Genomic DNA, 19,094 nt, shown 5'->3' with positions numbered 1-19,094 from the left:
CTTTCTTCTAGCCTAAAATAGAATTTTCCATACTCATACACACATTCTTTATGATTAAAATTTCTGTATACACAGCAAACCTTCTTCAGAACCAGGCCTTATGCTACCATGTTCTCAGCACATGTAGGCCTACTTCTGACACACATATGATTTTAATTGTAAAGTAAAACACATCATATTATGCTATATTATGCTCACAGTACACGGTGCCCGGCCCCCCTCGGTGCCCTCAGGGGGCCATTCTGCCAACCCTGCCACCTTGCATGCTTCAGGGCGCAGCGGCTCTCAGCGAACGCATATCTCAGTGTCCACCCGGCACTGGCGCTGGGATGTTCGCTCCCCCCGGTTGCTCCCTGCCGGGTTGCCGCTTCAGGGCACCGGGCTGGTCACCCATCTAACACCAGAGGTCAGTCTCGAGAGACTAATTCCCTTAGTAGATTCATTGGCAGCGTGGAAACTTCTGTCAAACGTATCTCAATGGGTCCTGCGCACAGTAGAATTTGGGTACAGAATTCAGTTCGGGTTGCGACCGCCCAGGTTCAACCAGGTTTTGTTCACCGAGGTGAGCCCCGAGCAGGCTCTGGTTATGGAACAGGAAGTACAGACTCTCTTGTGAAAAGAAGCCATAGAAAGGGTTCCTTCTCCCAGCAGGGAGTCGGAGTTTTACAGCCGGTACTTCATAGTTCCAAAGAAGGATGGAGGGTTGCGTCCCATTCTAGATCTGCGCCTATTAAATCGCTCTGTCAAGAAGCTCAAGTTCAGAATGCTAACTCTGAAACAGATCGTGTCACAAATCAAGTCCGAGGATTGGTTTGTCACGATAGATCTGAAAGACGCATACTTTCATATATCCATCCTTCCTCAACACAGGAAGTTCCTGAGGTTCGCTTTCGGGGGCGAAGCGTACCAATATTGGGTTCTTCCCTTCGGCCTAGCTTTATCTCCCCGCACCTTCACAAAATGCGTGGATGCAGCTCTGGCTCCTCTGCGACTCCAGGGCATCCGCGTGTTGAATTACATAGACGACTGGTTGATTCTAGCACAGTCAGAAGAGTTGGTGGTTCAGCATCGAGATGCTGTTCTCGCCCATATGAAGCGTCTGGGGTTACGGCTAAATGCAAAGAAGTGTGCTTTCTCCAGCTCAGAGAACCTCTTTTCTAGGCGTAGTTTGGGATTCAGTGTCAATGCAAGCATGTCTGTCGCCAGCTCGCATAGAGGCCACTCTCACAGCCGTAAACAAGCTGAAGCTAGGCCAGTCACTCACTGTGAAACAGTTTCAGAGACTGTTAGGTCTGATGGCAGCTGCGTCCAACGTGATACCTTTTGGCCTGCTGTACATGAGACCTTTGCAGTGGTGGCTCAAATCCAAGGGGTTTTCCCCGAGGGGAAATCCGTTTCGCATGATCAAGGTCATGCGGCGATGCCTTCGTGCTTGTGTCATGTGGAAAAAACCCTGGTTTCTTTCCCAAGGCCCGGTGTTGGGGGCTCCTTGTCGTCGCTTAACGCTAATGATGGATGCATCTCTCACCGGTTGGGGGGCGATCATGAGTGGTCGCTCGGCTCAGGGTCTGTGGAGGGGTCATTATCTTTCCTGGCACATAAACCAGCTGGAGATGTTGGCTGTGTTCCTGGCACTCAAACACTTCCTCCCGGATCTCAGGGGCCATCATGTGTTGGTCCGCACAGACAACACAGTGGTGGTCTCCTACATAAACCATCAGGGGGGTCTGCGGTCGCGCCCCTTATGCAAGTTGGCACACCAGATCCTCCTGTGGGATCCTCCCTAAAATTCCTCACTCTAAAGACTCTTTTCCTCCTCGCTATCTCGTCGTTAAAGAGAATTGGTGGCCTACAAGCCCTTTCAGTCTCTCCCTCTTGCTTGGACTTCGCACCAGGCATGGTCAAAGCCTTCCTCTTTCCTCGGGAAGGTTATGTCCCTAAGGTCCCCACTAATGTGCCGGGCCCTATTATGTTGCAGGCCTTTTGCCCTCCTCCATTTCTGGATCCAGACCAGGAGAAACTTAATTTGCTGTGCCCTGTTAGGGCTTTGGATGCTTATGTCCACAGAGCTGCCCTGTGGCGTAAAACGGATCAGTTGTTCGTCTGTTTCGGGGCCCCACGTAAGGGGCACCCCGCATCTAAGCAAACCTTGAGCAAGTGGGTAGTTGAGGCTATCTCACTTGCGTATGAGTCTGCCGGTCATCCTTCTCCACTTAAGGTCCGTGCTCACTCTACATGGAGTATGGCGGCCTTCTCGGCCTTATTGTCTGGAGTGTCCCTCCAAGAAGTTTGTGATGCGGCAGGGTGGTCCTCGCCGCACACTTTTGTTAGGTTTTATAACCTAAATGTGGCCTCGACCTCGGGGTCAAGAGTGCTGGTGTCTTAGTGTGCGCTGAACAGTTTCACACAGACAGGCACTCAGTCTTATGGCGGCGTGGGTATCTCGTTCCCAAAGCGCTTGACGCAGCGGGAGTTCCCTTGAAAGGGAACGTCTCAGGTTACGTATGTAACCATGGTTCCCTGAGAGGGAACGAGACGCTGCGTCACGTTGCCATACTCCCTGCATGCCTGTGATCGACTTACTTCGAGTTTTCAGAAGCTAACACTGTTTGGTTCGGGTGTGCTTTATAGTTTCCTGGTCATGATGTCACCCGCCTATGATGTTCTGTCACGCCATTGGACAGATTTCACATGTGACGCATTCACGCAGAGGCGTTCCCAAAGCGTTTGACGCAGCGTCTCTTTCCTCTCAGGGAACCATGGTTACATACATAACCTGAGACATTTTCTCTTGATCATTTCAATCACGTTGAATGGAAATAATGCATTGATCTAGCTCATTTGTATGATGAATTGACAGTATTGTTTTATATAATTAATGTACATAAATGTTTCACTTTTTTTGACCCCAATAAAACATTTTATTTTTTTAGTTTCAAGTTGCCAGACATGATAAATATATATCTGTCCATTTAATGGGAATAGATTTTAAAATGTCTATAAAGACTTATTTTCTATTGTGGTATGAATAATAAAACATTTAAACTGTAAGCATAAGTTATTCATGTCATCTTTATTTATATAGTGCTTTATACAATACAGATTAAGATTATTTTTCTTACCCCAAATGGCAGATAATTTAGCTTGTTTTAAGCAAAAACTCACTTAATTTTGACAACCCCCCAGAAAATAAGGCATAATATCTCATGTTATTTTACTTATTTAGTAAATGCATCTTGATTTAAGAATTTATAGATATTTGGACTGACAACAAGACAAAAATAGTGAGTAAGAAAAACATTTTTTTCTCCCCAGTGTAGACAGTCTCTTGGATTGGATCTCAAAAGAATTTATGATGCTAACTGCAAATTCTTAACTATAAGCCATTGCAAATAAAAGAATAAAAGCTGTGCCCACTAGAGGGAGCCACATGACAAGAAATCTTTCAAGCCAGATGTTTTTTCTGTTAATAATTTCTATCACATTGAATAGAAATAAATGCATTGATCTAGTGCTTATAGATTATTAAATGTTTAACTTTTGTAGACCCCAACATTTAAACTGCAAGCACAAGTCAAGTCACCTTTATTTATAAAGTACTTTATACAATACAGATTGTTTCAAAACAGCTTTACAGTCATAACAGGAAAATGATTCAATGATGCAAACAGTTCATTTCAGTTGTACAGCAGCTCTAAAAGAAAATAGTGTCACCACCAAAAATACTCAAATTAAACTGTACAAAACATAAACATGCTGAGAGCAGCAAAATGAGACATTACCAGCGTTTGGCTTGACTAGCAACAGCCCTTGGCTGTCAATGGCCCGACTAGCCCCCCTCCCCCCAAACACCAGGGGCACATTCAAGCTCAAACCGGTGCGCAACGTTTTGCTACGTTTTCCGGGTTGAACGACATGTTTCCTGGAAACGGTGTGCAACGGGTTTGAGATACGTTTTCTCTTGTTTGGTGGGCGTGTCAGAAATGTCAGCCCAATCAGCTGCAAGATGTATATAAACCACGCGGTATTAAAGATACAGCACGCACAATGGGTATTAATGTAAGATAAAAATACTATACTTATATATTTTGCTGTTGTATTGTGAAGTGACACTTTCATAAACTTTTCTATACTCGTCTAATTATAAAATGGTAAATATTACAATATCATAGCACAACAACAGTGATCAGCAATAATGATAAGCCTAATACTCACAATAAAAATAATATAGATCATAACACAGTCTCGGAGGTAAGAAGTGGATTATCCTTCACCTGAAATGTTTGTCTTTTCATGCTGAAATGCAAGGCAAATGTTGTATCACAATAATTAGAAGTTTCCACAAATCCCTTCACTCGATTGGGATGTTCTCTTTTATTCTGGACAGCAAGGGCAGTGACTGTAACATCGAACGTATTTTGCAGTATTAAACACGTATTTATACCGATTTCATCAGGCTCCGAAAATACTTCAAAAAGAACACAAAGAATGGCCTTCTCAGCTGCCATAGTTGCAACTCTTGCGTCATCAGAACAGGGTGTTCAACGCACCACCGTTTCCGTTTAAAAGATGTTTTGCAACGTTTTGTCGGGGCTGTACGGTGGCGCATTGCTGCCACATACATATTATTTTTTCCACTCAATTATGTCGTTTAAACGACATCTTTTCTCGTTCAAACGACATCTTTTGTTGTTAAAACGACATATCTCATTAAAACCACATATTTTGTACATGACGTGTACGAAAAATACCTTTATCTGATCTGTAATAGAGCTTCTATAGCCTAGATCAGTTTATTAGTTCAATTCACATTTATTGTATAGCGCTTTTCACTGCAGTTTTAAAGCAGCTTTATAGGAAATGCATGTCAACATTACAATTTGGAGTAATCTGTTATTGTGCAAGTTATGTAATTTCAGAAATGTAGCCTATAGCTACATATGTAGGCCTAGTTAACTAACATATTAATTTAAACAATGGTAGAAACAATGAGCGATGTCCAGAAAAATGACTATATTAAACGCTGTAGCCTACTAATAAAGCATACTACACAGAAAAATTTGTTTGTGCAGAATTTGATCTTTTAATAGCCTATCACTTAGTAGGCTACATTAAGCGACGTTAAGCTTTTTATAATGGTTTTCTATAAGAGAAAAAACACTTAACGTAGGTCAATTAAACGAATTTGGTAAATGGTTTAAATGATTAATAGTTTATTAAATGGTTTATTAGCATGATGTTTACTAAGCTTGGTCTTTTATGTCACTGTCTTAAGCTATACATTACACAAGCATTAAGCTATAAACATGTAGCCTATAGGCTATTTCCACAGCAAATCCTTATGGTATTCAATACAAAACAAGACTGAAAAATGTTATAAAAAATATAAAATAATCATAAACAAATTATAGTGGCATTCATTACAAACAATATTTATTCAAAAGCCTAAACAAATTTATTTAAATCTAAACTGTTGGGCTCTCATTCGGCACAAATCCAATTGTTTCTATTAGCACTTGGACGTTAAAATATATTTACGCCTATTATGTTGTTAAACAATGCTTTCATGTCCCAAAACAGCATCCTTCACATGCGCAAAAACATGTTTGGAACAGGGTCGATTATTTCAATAGGGGGGCTCAGCCCCAAATGAGGGATTTAAAAAATATAGGCTATAGCCTGATAGGCCTTTTTAATAAATGTTTGTGCATGAACAATACATAGGCCTATATCAAGTCAATCCCTATTGAATTAATTTCTAATCATTCTAAATAACCTGCTAATATTCATGAATATTCTTTAAGAATATCAACAAACTTTAGGATATTTTAGGCTGTATTTGTCTAGATTGGCAATATGTGGCTAATATTTAGGCTACTTTTTAATATTTTTTCCAATAAATGTAATCTTTTAAACATTATTATTATTTTTTTTAACTCTGCATTTGTGCAGTAAAATTTACTTGAATGAATATTATAACAAAATGTAGCAATTTTAGGCTGTTTTTTTTTCTGTTCTTAAAATATAGGTTAGCTAATGAATGGCAATATAATTTATGTTTATTTTATAATTATATTTTGTATAGAACAATTTAAAGGATTTGTTGTGGAAATAGCCTATACATGGAAATAGCCTAAAATACATGTTTAGCATATTTTTTTGTAAAAACTTCGTTTTTACCGGCAGGCCCGGCTCCAGGTTGGCATAGGGGCATTTTAATCCCATGGGGGGCACCAACGTAGGCTATTTTAGTTCCCCTCGCACTACAAATCTTTTCAATTTAATGGTATTCAGAAAAACAGAACAAGAATGAAAAATATAATATATAAACGTCAAGCCAAAACGAATTAATTTAAAGCTAAACTGAAATAGAAACCCATTTGGCATAAATCCAAATGTTTTCATATGCAATATGTATTTGGATGCTAAATAGCCTATAGCAAATTTATTTTTTATAGCAATAGTTTATTATTTAAACGCTCTGATTATACGCAGACTATTTAAAATGAGCAGTGTAACTTTTTCTATATTTGGTTGACTGTATTTCACTTTGACAATAAACAGGCTGCGATGTCAAGTAGCCTAGCTAAAACTGAGCTTTGTGTGTGCGTGAGGCGCCGGAGCGTTCACTTGAATTTTCTTATAAAAGCGGAAACAACTTAAAATACTCAGACATTTATGGTCATAAGAGTAACACCATTCGAATCTGTGAAGGTATAACTATTATTTTTGTACACTCACAATAACATTGCTTGAAAAATAAAGACAAGCAATTCCTTTCCGTAAACTTGTTTCTCAAAAATGAGTCGAAACTCATCATAGTTGGTCTACATGTCGCAGTTTTTTTTTTTTTTTTTCATTTTCTTAATATGTTAATTATTTAAATTTAAAATATTTCGTGTATGCCTAGCTATATAGGAATAAGCTATTAATTCCTTTTATCTTGTTTTTTCTCCGTTCACATAAGCGCTGCATGTGATACAATGAATTCTCATGTTTTGTTGTTTCTTGTGCATATAGCTTAAGGCTAAAACTGTAATGAAGCGAGACTTAGGCAGGGATCCATTTGCAAGCTTTATTATAAGAGGACATGGTCGTACAGGCAGGGTCAAACGGGAACAAACAGGAACAGGAAGGGACAGGCAGAATCGTAGTCAGGATACAGGCAATGGTCAGGACAGGCAGATATCACTCACAAAACAGAATACCAGGCAAGGATCAAAGGCAGGCAGCAACGGGTCGATCACGGGTAACAGGCAGTAACGGGAACTGACAGGCAGACAGAATAATAAACGCTCAGAAATGCAACAACAGTTAACAAGACTTCGCAATGAGGTGGTGTGTGTGTAAGTCTTTTATAGTCCAGGTAATGATCTACAGGTGTGTGTGGCAATTGGTGTGGAGTGTGCATGTGATTGGCAGGGAGGATTATGGGAAATGGAGTCCAGGAACTGACAGGAACAGACGGTGATCGTGACAAAAACTAAACCCCTGGGATTTTTTTTTTCTTCACTCTAATTTCGTTTAGCCTAATGCTAATTTAACATAATCTTGTCGGTTAATGAAAGGATTGCATCGGTTGAAGGTCAGGGGGAAAAAAAGGAAATTATATTGAAAATATCATTTTCAACTAATATTTATATTTTCTTATATTTCAAGCTTATTTCGATTAGCATAAATATTTTAATAGTTTTGTTTTTTTAGTTAACTATAGGCTAATAACCTTGCCTAGGCAAAACATCCACAGAACTGCAGTACAGTCATTTTTCCAGCTGTTTAAGCCACGAATATTTACAAATATTCACAAATTATTAATGCCATCTGAGACACAATCTCTGACCGGGAGTCTCAGACTCATCGAGGCCAATAAACCTACAGCTGCAAACATAATTTACATTAGGCTACTTTTAAGAATAATGACACAAATGTTGGAAAAGTAATGTAGACCTTTTATGAGGTATTGTCTCCACTTTCATTTATCAGTTTTATTTTGATAAATAAGTCTATGACAATATAGCATTATTGTTGTAGCCTATCCGTAGCGCCAGGCCTGTTTACCGCTAGTCTATTTTAGCTACATTATTTCTGAATGTAGGCCTATAATAAAATGCGACTGAAACACCAATGAAAATTAGGCCTATCTGAGATTTTTTTTTCCTCTCAAAAACTTAATTCTGACTTGGTGCATGTGACAATCAGTTGCGAGTTATTTTCCAGAAAATAAGGAATGCTAAATGACAAAATTGTGCTTTATTAGGCTATTAGAAACTGCATATACGCCAATAAAACAATAATATTGTGTTCATTACTCCATGGGCACTGCCACCGATGCAGGCATCGAAAAGTATTTTACACTATATTTGCTTCTGCTTTTCGAGTGCGGAAGTGTGATAAAGGCACTGATCTAGGCTATATAAATTCTCTATTATAGATCAGATAAAGGTATTTTTCGTACACGTCACGTACAAAATATGTGGTTTTAATGTGATAATATGTTGTTTTAACGACAAAAGATGTCGTTTTAACGACATAAATATGTCGTTTTTACAAGAAAAGATGTCGTTTGAATGACATATGTCGTTTTTACAAGAAAAGATGTCGTTTTAACGACATAATTGAGTGGAAAAATAATATGTAAGTGGCAACAATGCGCCACCTTATGTTTTTGTTTCATGGCTGGTAAAAAATAGTTTTGGCCGGTAAATTTTTAAGTCACCGGCCATTGACAGGCGTGGCAAAAAGTTAGCACACAAGAGTTTAATCTAAGATGCATAGCACATCTTCCACAAAGGCAGCTCTCTCCGTAGGCTAAAGATTTGCCAATCATCGTCAAAGAGCTGTTTGCACTAGCCACAGACTGCAGAGTTTATAAAATATATTTTGTATATTTATACTGTGCAGTATTATATAAACAAATGTGTTGCAACTGGCTTGGCATACACTAACATGTGACAATATAAACTCAACTGTCCCTTTTTTCTTTATGAAGTCAGCTACTATTGCTTATTGTAATGTTATGCTGATGAAAAAAGGATTAGTTAAAAACACAAACTGCCACTATGCTTCTTCTATCTGAAATTTACCTCAGTTAAGGTCTCTTTGGATCTTGCACATTCCATCTGGCCGCCGCCATGCTCAAAGGCAAGATTAAATCAACGGATGCTGCAAGAATCTATTTCACTATCTGCTGCACTGTTATTCCTTACAGCTCCTGTTGAGAAAAAAAGGTGCAAAAAACATCTCCAACCTCCCGACTAATAAGCTCCTGAGTCCTGATTGAAAGTTCTTCTGTAATGTAGATCAATTAAGGGATAAACAGGTATATCAATGATTTAAATATCATTTTAAATTGATCAGAATCAGATCACATTATCCTTCAGAAATCATTCTAATATGCTGATTTGGTGCTCATGTAACATTTCTGATTATTATCAATGCTGAAAACGGTTGTGCTTAACATTTTTGTGGAGATACTTTTTTCAGGATTCTTTGATGAATAGAAAGTTCAATGAACAGCATTTATTTGCATTTATTAAATTAAGTTTATAAAAGCATTTACTAAAAAATAAATCTTTTGTTATGTCTTCTTTTAGCGTTGACTGTAACAATTAGCCTACACTGTTTTGAACATTGATAATAATCATAAATGTTTCTTGAGCAGCAAATCATCATATCAGAATGATTTCTGAAGGATCATGTGACACTGAAGACTGGAGTAATGATGCTGAAAATTCAGCTTTGATCACAGGAATAAATTACACTTTACTATAGAATGTAATAACATTTTACAATATTACTGTTTTTACTGTATTTTTGATTAAATGCAGTCTTGGTGAGCAGAAAAGACTAGTATCATTAGTTAGCATTAGTTGACATGAATTAAGAATGAACTGCACTTCTACATCATTAATCTTTTTTTAATGTTAATTTCAACATTTACAAATACATTATTAAAATCGAATGTTGTAATTGTTAACAGTAAAAATTAAAGCAGTTAAAATTCGTCAATTACATATCATTACAATCCTCTGGATCGTCTGCGTGTTAGCATGCCCTCTGCTGACATAAGAGTTAGCTAACATTACGATTCAATACCAATCTAATAATAAGCAATAAAAACTCCAAACCTTAAGTACACAATATAATTAATTCATTAATAGAACAGTTTGACCACACTGTGTGACTTACCTTGTGAAGTTTTTGAGGTAGGATACAGAGTGTGGCTGCCTCCTCTAAACTTCAGAGGAAAAAAAAAATCGTGCGCTCGTTTCCACGGATACGGAGGCTCTTCGTAACTATTATGTAAGCGATCTTTCACAATCTCATGAATAATGCTGCGTTCCAGGCAGGTTTTTGAGCCCGTAAGTCACAACTTCAAATCACGACTCACGACATTGTAGCGTTCCAGGCAAGTCAAGCCAAACTGCCTGAGTATAAACAAACCAGCATGGCGGACCGTACGGGGCTTATGCTCCAAGAGAAGCTGTTATACCTTTTATTTTACGTTATTTTACGGTACACTTGCATAAACACCGCATCCATAGGGGCTGCCATTGTTATTCCGCGGGCTATGTGACGTCAGAACCCGTAACTGGGAGTACATCAATCTAGTATGAGTTCACGGGTGGGAAGTCACGGGTGTGACTGCTGTTCCAGTGCACTTTCACGGGTAGAAGGTTGGAAAAACACGGGTTACGAGTTGCCTGGAACGCGGCATAAGTACAATAAAATGAAGGTGCGCATCACCACATTAATAGTCATGAGAAGGGTTACAAACAGTTAAGACAGGCAGTTACAACGTGACACAACACCTTTGTTTTATTTGAATTATTCATGATATAGTGACCCAAGCACTACGCTGAACTTACCTCATCAGTCATCATAAGCCAAAGACATTGACGGAAGGGTACCGCACACGGAAGAGCCACTTCTGCAGGAAACCGAATAGATAGATTTGGAGTGTAGGCTAATTGTTACGGAACTCAGACTCAGAGACGGAATAATAAGGTGAACAACTCAACGATGTTTTTAGCCTACACACAGGAACGATATGAAGACACAATGGTGAACAGATGCTCGAGAAAATCGCTGGAGAGGGAATGCATAGGCCTACTTGAGTTGTTTCCTATACATGCATGCTTATTCTGTCTTCTACTGCCTGTTTATTTTGTTGTAAAAAAAAAATTATAATATATTTTTTGTTTTATCAGTATCTTTTTTAATATATACAGTTGGTATGGAAAGTATTCAGACCCCCTTAAATTTTTCACTCTTTGTTATATTGCAGCCATTTGCTAAAATCATTTAAGTTCATTTTTTTTCCTCATTAATGTACACACAGCACCCCATTATTGACAGAAAAACACAGAATTGTTGACATTTTTGCAGATTTATTAAAAAAGAAAAACTGAAATATCACATGGTCCTAAGTATTCAGACCCTTTGCTCAGTATTTAGTAGAAGCACCCTTTTGATCTAATACAGCCATGAGTCTTTTTGGGAAAGATGCAACAAGTTTTTCACACCTGGATTTGGGGATCCTCTGCCATTCCTCCTTGCAGATCCTCTCCAGTTCTGTCAGGTTGGATGGTAAACATTGGTGGACAGCCATTTTTAAGTCTCTCCAGAGATGCTCAATTGGGTTTAAGTCAGGGCTCTGGCTGGGCCATTCAAGAACAGTCACGGAGTTGTTGTGAAGCCACTCCTTCGTTATTTTAGCTGTGTGCTTAGGGTCATTGTCTTGTTGGAAGGTAAACCTTCGGCCCAGTCTGAGGTCCTGAGCACTCTGGAGAAGGTTTTCGTCCAGGATATCCCTGTACTTGGCCGCATTCATCTTTCCCTCGATTGCAACCAGTCGTCCTGTCCCTGCAGCTGTAAAACACCCCCACAGCATGATGCTGCCACCACCATGCTTCACTGTTGGGACTGTATTGGACAGGTGATGAGCAGTGCCTGGTTTTCTCCAAACATACCGCTTAGAATTAAGGCCAAAAAGTTCTATCTTGGTCTCATCAGACCAGAGAATCTTATTTCTCACCATCTTTGAGTCCTTCAGGTGTTTTTTAGCAAACTCCATGCGGGCTTTCATGTGTCTTGCACTGAGGAGAGGCTTCCGTCGGGCCACTCTGCCATAAAGCCCCGACTGGTGGAGGGCTGCAGTGATGATTGACTTTCTACAACTTTCTCCCATCTCCCGACTACATTTCTGGAGCTCAGCCACAGTGATCTTTGGGTTCTTCTTTACCTCTCTCACCAAGGCTCTTCTCCCCCGATAGTTCAGTTTGGCCGGACGGCCAGCTCTAGGAAGGGTTCTGGTCGTCCCAAACGTCTTCCATTTGAGGATTATGGAGGCCACTGTGCTCTTAGGAACCTTAAGTGCAGCAGAAATGTTTTTGTAACCTTGGCCAGATCTGTGTCTTGCCACAATTCTGTCTCTGAGCTCTTCAGGCAGTTCCTTTGACCTCATGATTCTCATTTGCTCTGACATGCACTGTGAGCTGTAAGGTCTTATATAGACAGGTGTGTGGCTTTCCTAATCAAGTCCAATCAGTATAATCAAACACAGCTGGACTCAAATGAAGGTGTAGAACCATCTCAAGGATGATCAGAGGAAATGGACAGCACCTGAGTTAAATATATGAGTGTCACAGCAAAGGGTCTGAATACTTAGGACCATGTGATATTTCAGTTTTTCTTTTTTAATAAATCTGCAAAAATGTCAACAATTCTGTGTTTTTCTGTCAATATGGGGTGCTGTGTGTACATTAATGAGGAAAAAAAATGAACTTAAATGATTTTAGCAAATGGCTGCAATATAACAAAGAGTGAAAAATTTAAGGGGGTCTGAATACTTTCCGTACCCACTGTATATTGAAATACATCTACACACCACAAGTTGTCGTGTATGTTTATTACAATTTCAAACAGTAGAACTGTCACAAAAGGAACAGATCTATAAGAACCACTTCTTTTCTTGTTTATATATATATATATATATATATATATATATATATATATTACAGTCCTTGAAAAAAAAATACAGTGCTATTTATTGTGATTACGTTTGAAAAAGGTGTCACGTGTCTTGAGTGTGTCTGATTATAAGGCAGAGCCTAATGAATGCACTGAACTTTGAAAAACACTGCAGCATGGGCGAGGCTAGCCCCTTTTTAGGGGTGCTTCAGCAAAAAAAGAGGGGTGCTTTTTTTTTCTTTTACAAGGTTAAATAATGTCCAAAACATACTCCGTAGTTTGTGGTTTAAAATGTATGTGTTAAGGATGAAAATGAAAACACCCCCCTTAGCAAATGGTGTCATCCTCTTCTCTTCTTCTACTTCTCCTCTGTACCTGCACCGCTCAGCACGACCGTCATCCAGTGCAAAACACACGCAGAGTGAGAACCCGTTATGTAGTGTTGTGAATCAACTAAGTTGCTCCAAAGCTGTGTCTCACACTTCTTTCCTTTTACCTAAAGTTTGTCCGATTCCGAAACCATATCGGTGAGTACTGGAGTCAGTATCCTGAATCACCATGGTACACCTATAATAAGTGTTTATTTTCGGACTATTTTAGTCCAGCGGGTCGCCACCGCTGTGGAGTAGCACAGGACCTGGGTGACTCGTCCATAGTCATAAATGGAGAAAAGTAGCGCCGGTTACAATGTTCTTCCGCAAGACGCATGCAGTTCTGTTTATTAACTGCTAGAGCGTGAAACAAAAACAGCAGCGCGACAAATAAACTGTGTACCTGTGTAGTGCGTACGTGTGTCTCTGTTGTTAAAGTTTATCGTTAATTTGATACTCATTTTAACAATCGGGAGTCATGTAAACATGAAGCCCTGCCGTTTGGACCAGAGTGAAAACAAACGACATATCACTGTATACCACCAGTATGTGTGAAAACACTCACTGTGGCTTTTTAAATGAATTTTTATTCATTCCTAGATTTATATCTGTTATTTTTCAGTTGTGGCTGACTATCAAACTAGACAATAAAAGAAAGTTTAATGTTTTTCTTTTGCTGTATTTATTCATTCCTCACACACAGAGGATTTAACCTGAACCAGGCTTAACTCCTGAACTCCTAGCATTACTCTCTCTGTGTGTGTGTGTGTGTGTGTGTGTGTGTGTGTGTGTGTGTGTGGCCTGCCAGTGAGCAATGGACATAAGACGTTCTTTAAAAGAAAAAAGACAGATTCAGGTGAGAGACTAGGGACAGTCCATAATGACCTCTGTCTTGTTTTTTTGTTTTTGTTTTTTTGTTCTTCTGAAAAGTGTTAAGCAAGCTAAAGTAACAGATAATGCAAACCAGCTGTTGTTGTATCAAATTACTTATCTAGGCAATGGTCCCCTGCTTTTTTTATTTTTTTTTATTTATTTATTTCAAACCCACAATGGAGAATACAGCTTCTCTTGTGAAAGGAATTTGTCATTTAAAAAAGTTTCTAAGCCCAATAATAATAATAATAAAGACATTCAAAATTACATGCCTCTGTGTGCCTTTTGATCATATCCTTAGAATCTGTAAATGGTCTCCATAACATTTTTGTGACATGACAAACTGACCTCAACTCTCCTGCCAACAATATATTTGTGTATGATTGTCAGTGCCGAGGGAAAGAGAGGGAGATGGAGAAGGAGAAAGGGACAGGGAGAGCATGCAGGAAGAACCAGGTGAGGAAACAACAACAATACATTGACATATAGTGAATAGTGGCAAGGAAAACAGTAACTACTCATACACCTATACTAACTTATTGGCATTAAGTAGCCTATATTACACTTACTTTTTGTAACATATTTTTTGTTTTTGTGTGAAAAGAGGGTGGGTGGTGGCAGTGGGGCTCATTGGGTGCTCAGCACCCCTAAAGCTCTGACCCTAGAATCGCCCCTGCACTGCAGAATAATACACAAAGCTATCTCAGATTGATAGTGCTTAAGGGTGATGTAAGGATAACAAATATTAGTGCATAGGGGTTGAGTTATAAAAACAGAATATTGATTTACTTTTTAATGTCAGTAAACAATTTCTTCTTATTTATTAAATCCAATTGCCTGGATTTAATAAATAAGAAGAAAATATAGCAGACAAAATCCTGACATGGAAGCGCCGGCGCGTCTTATAGGCTAAATGAACCGAAACTGCATATGGGCTGCTTGACTCGAAGACGTGAGAAATATATCTATTTAAAGCGTGAAATGTCTACTTTTAAACGAAATAATTCAAACCGAAAAGAAATAGGCTACTCTGATTATGTAGGCCTAATCAGAATGAAATGTGCATCTCTGCAGAGATGATGAGAGTCAGCAATGTCAACATCTTTGCAGCCGACACTGATTGAGAAAACATTATTTTGTTAATTAACAATTAAAATGTCTCCCTGTTTTTATTGTCACATTCATACTCATTACTTTTGCCGGTTCTTTATGGCAAGCTTTATGCGTGCGCTTGAGTGCTATAGCCTTTATTAAGTAAACGCGCATTATTATGGTTTATTCTCTCCAGTATTTAAGAAATTAAATGAAATTAAATGTGATTAGTCAACTATTATCTTAAATGAACTAATACACTCAAAAAAATATTTAACCCCAAAAGATAAAACTTATGTAATTCAATTGCATATAAAATTTCCATCCAATTTAATCGCATAAATCCAACGTAAAAACGTTAAGACCTTAAACCCCCCCCCCCATCATCTATAACATCTATAATCTCAGTATTGATCGGGTGACTATCCGTTTTAAACAGTTTATTGAACAGGCTGATCGCCTGATACGATGTCACACACACACACATATACGAGGCGAGGCGAGCCTCTTAAAGCAGCCGTGAGTTGAGCACATCTTTTTAGGCTTTTTGTAAAAAAAAGGCCACCCTTCGGAAATGGACTCTACCAAACTCCCCCGCCTCTGTTCGTGACTTGGACTGTTCCAGACTTTCCGGGGAGTTGGAAAACAAGATGTTATGGAGAGAGGCTGCGTAGATGTGCTTGTTTATTGTAAATAAGTTAAATTCGTCAGAAGTGTTGCAATCCAAAGATTAAGGATTATGTGTGTGCGTGCAACTAATTGTAAGTACATATGCATATTTATAATACGTTGATGAGAGAGATTAAAGATCGCTATCGCGGCATTCCGCCTAAATGTTTAAATTGTTAAATATGTTTGCACTTTATTGTCGCGTTAATTTCACATGATCCTCCCGTGTTATTTATCTGGACAGTATTTAATGTTAGATCTGTATTAGATAGTATAGGATTAAAACGTGTTTCAGTGAACATGTACAGGCATGTTTATCTAGTGAGTTAGACGCATGCGCTGTTGGCACTATATGCGCTGGGCACGCAGTACAGTATTATAATCATTTGTAGAGAGTTTGTATTTGTGAATATATATAATTCACTTTATGTCTAGATTTCTAATGCCCTTTACCATGCTAATTATATTTATAACCAGCATTCAAGTACTGATTTATAGATCTAGTAGTCTACTGTTCATAGGTCTGAGATTGTACAATTGTTTATTTATATTTTGTATATTGTTTGTTTACAGAACCACACACACAACTACGTGAAAATTGCACAATAAATCATCTACAAGTACCCCTGGTGTGAGACGTAATGTTCTAACCGGACATCCTGTGGCCGTTCAATTACTCTGAACCAAACAAGAGTGAACAGTAGTTTTTTTCACTTTTTAAATAAAAACATCTAGAATCTCAGTATTAATCGGGTGACTATCTGTTTTAAACAGTTTATTGAACAGGTTGATCGCCTGAAACGATGTCACACACACACACACACACAGGCGAGGCTAGCCTCTTAAAGCAGCAGTGCGTTGAGCACCTCTTTTGAGCCTTTTTAAATAAAAACATATGGAAGCTCAGTATTAATCAGGTGACTATCTGTTTTAAACAGTTTATTGAATAGTTTGATCGCCTGATACGATGTTACACACACTCACACACTTGCGCACACACATACGAGGCGAGGCGAGGCGAGCCTCTTAAAACAGCCGTGAGTTGAGCACCTCTTTTAAGCCTTTTTAAATAAAAACATCTGGAATCTCAGTCTTGATCGGGTGACTATCTGTCTGAAACAGTTTATTGAACAGTTTGATCGCCTGATACTATGTTACACACACTCACACACTTGCGCACACACATACGAGGCGAGGCGAGGCGAGCCTCTTAAAACAGCCGTGAGTTGAGCACCTCTTTTAAGCCTTTTTAAATAAAGGAACATCTGGAATCTCAGTCTTGATCGGGTGACTATCTGTTTTAAACAGTTTATTGAACAGTTTGATCGCCTGATACGATGTTACACACACTCACACACTTGCGCACACACATACGAGGCGAGGCGAGGCGAGGCTCTTAAAACAGCCGTGAGTTGAGCACCTCTTTTAAGCCTTTTTAAATAAAGAAACATCTAGAATCTCAGTATTAATCGGGTGACTATCTGCTTTAAACAGTTTATTGAACAGTTTGATCGCCTGATACGATGTTACACACACTCACACACTTGCGCACACACATACGAGGCGAGGCGAGGCTCTTAAAACAGCCGTGAGTTGAGCACCTCTTTTAAGCCTTTTTAAATAAAGAAACATCTAGAATCTCAGTATTAATCGGGTGACTATCTGCTTTAAACAGTTTATTGAACAGTTTGATCGCCTGATACGATGTTACACACACTCACACACTTGCGCACACACATACGAGGCGAGGCGAGGCTAGCCTCTTAAAGCAGCCGTGAGTTGAGCACCTCTTTTAAGCCTTTTTAAATAAAAAACATCTAGAATCTCAGTATTAATCGGGTGCCTATCTGTCTGAAACAGTTTATTGAACAGTTTGATTGCCTGATACGATGTTACACACACTGACACACTTGCGCACACACATACGAGGCGAGGCGAGGCGAGCCTCTTAAAGCAGCAGTGAGTTGAGCACCTCTTTTAAGCCTTTTTAAATAAAAAACATCTAGAATCTCAGTATTAATCGGGTGCCTATCTGTCTGAAACAGTTTATTGAACAGTTTGATTGCCTGATACGATGTTACACACACTGACACACTTGCGCACACACATACGAGGCGAGGCGAGGCGAGCCTCTTAAAACAGCCGTGAGTTGAGCACCTCTTTTAAGCCTTTTTAAATAAAAAACTTCTAGAATCTCAGTATTAATCGGGTGACTATCTGTCTTAAACAGTTTATTGAACAGTTTGATCGCCTCATACGATGTTACACACACTTGCGCACACACATACGAGGCGAGCTGAGCAGAGCCTCTTAAAGCAGCCGTGAGTGGAGCACCTCTTTTAAGCGTTTTTAAATAAAAACATCTGGAATCTCAGTCTTGATCGGGTGACTATCTGTTTTAAACAGTTTATTGAACAGTTTGATCGCCTGATACGATGTTACACACACTCACACACTTGCGCACACACATACTAGTCGAGCCGAGCAGAGCCTCTTAAATCAGCCGTGAGTTGAACACCTCTTTTAAGCCTTTTTAAATAAAAACATCTGGAATCTCAGTCTTGATCGGGTGACTATCTGTTTTAAACAGTTTATTGAACAGTTTGATCGCCTGATACGATGTTACACACACTCACACACTTGCGCACACACATACGAGGCGAGGCGAGGCGAGCCTCTTAAAGCAGCAGTGAGTTGAGCACCTCTTTTAAGTCTTTTTAAATAAAAAACATCTAGAATCTCAGTATTAATCGGGTGACTATCTGTTTTAAACAGTTTATTGAACAGTTTGATTGCCTGATACGATGTTACACACACTCACACACTTGCGCACACACATACGAGGCGAGGCGAGGCGAGCCTCTTAAAGCAGCCGTGAGTTGAGCACCTCTTTTAAGCCTTTTTAAATAAAAAACTTCTAGAATCTCAGTATTAATCGGGTGACTATCTGTCTTAAACAGTTTATTGAACAGTTTGATCGCCTCATACGATGTTACACACACTTGCGCACACACATACGAGGCGAGCTGAGCAGAGCCTCTTAAAGCAGCCGTGAGTTGAGCACCTCTTTTAAGCCTTTTTAAATAAAGGAACATCTAGAATCTCAGTATTAATCGG

The 19,094-nt window shown here is 39.1% G+C and overlaps 2 long non-coding RNA genes across 2 annotated transcripts in view; one reads left to right on the top strand and one right to left on the bottom strand.

Annotated features, from left to right (window-relative positions):
• Window positions 1-17,241, top strand: part of LOC127507972 (uncharacterized) — a 118,412-nt gene extending 101,171 nt beyond the window's left edge. The window contains exon 6 of the long non-coding RNA XR_007928639.1: window positions 16,895-17,241. This is a non-coding gene — a long non-coding RNA (uncharacterized LOC127507972). The remainder of the gene's footprint in view (window positions 1-16,894) is intronic.
• LOC127507971 (uncharacterized) overlaps window positions 1-19,094 on the bottom strand; it is a 123,323-nt gene that overhangs the window by 99,939 nt on the left and 4,290 nt on the right. The window contains exons 4-6 of the long non-coding RNA XR_007928635.1: window positions 18,680-18,864; window positions 17,765-17,949; window positions 17,028-17,211 (exon numbers count right to left, since the gene is read on the bottom strand). This is a non-coding gene — a long non-coding RNA (uncharacterized LOC127507971). The remainder of the gene's footprint in view (window positions 1-17,027; window positions 17,212-17,764; window positions 17,950-18,679; window positions 18,865-19,094) is intronic.

This window comes from Ctenopharyngodon idella, unplaced genomic scaffold, assembly GCF_019924925.1.
Source record: "Ctenopharyngodon idella isolate HZGC_01 unplaced genomic scaffold, HZGC01 HZGC01CH26, whole genome shotgun sequence".
Taxonomy (NCBI): domain Eukaryota; kingdom Metazoa; phylum Chordata; class Actinopteri; order Cypriniformes; family Xenocyprididae; genus Ctenopharyngodon; species Ctenopharyngodon idella.
The sequence above is the reverse complement of the archived record's forward strand: the minus strand, read 5'-3'. Positions and strand labels throughout refer to the sequence as shown.